This window comes from Rhincodon typus, chromosome 38 (assembly GCF_021869965.1).
Source record: "Rhincodon typus isolate 14 chromosome 38, sRhiTyp1.1, whole genome shotgun sequence".
In the NCBI taxonomy this organism is placed as follows: domain Eukaryota; kingdom Metazoa; phylum Chordata; class Chondrichthyes; order Orectolobiformes; family Rhincodontidae; genus Rhincodon; species Rhincodon typus.
This window is the reverse complement of record NC_063369.1, coordinates 9581814-9582179: the sequence shown is the minus strand read 5'-3', so window position 1 is coordinate 9582179 and position 366 is coordinate 9581814. Positions and strand designations below refer to the sequence as shown.

Sequence of the window (366 nt, the reverse complement as noted above, 5' to 3'; positions counted from 1 at the left end):
CTCTCTCTCTCTCTCGCTCTCTCTGTGTGTCTCTCTCTGTCTCTGTGTGTCTCTCTGTCTCTGTGTGTCTCTCTCTTTCTCTGTTTTTCTCTGTTTCTCGCTCTCTCCCTCTCTCTCTCCCTCTGTGTTTCTCTCTTTCTTTCTGTTTTTCTGTTTCTCGCTCTCCCTCTCCGTGTTTCTCTCTCTTTCTCTGTTTTTCTGTTTCTTGCTCTCTCTCTCCCTCTCTCTCTTTCTCTGTTTCTTGCGCTCTCTCTCTCTCTCTCTCTCTCTGTGTTGCTCTCTCTCTCTCTCTCTGTGTTGCTCTCTCTCTCTCTCTGTGTTGCTCTCTCTCTCTCTCTGTGTTGCTCTCTCTCTCTCTCTGTGTGT

General features: G+C 47.8%; 1 protein-coding gene across 1 annotated transcript in view; it reads left to right on the top strand.

The window, feature by feature from the left end:
- prkcsh (protein kinase C substrate 80K-H) overlaps positions 1 to 366 on the top strand; it is a 79704-nt gene that overhangs the window by 62138 nt on the left and 17200 nt on the right. The gene's annotated exons all lie outside the window — the stretch shown is intronic.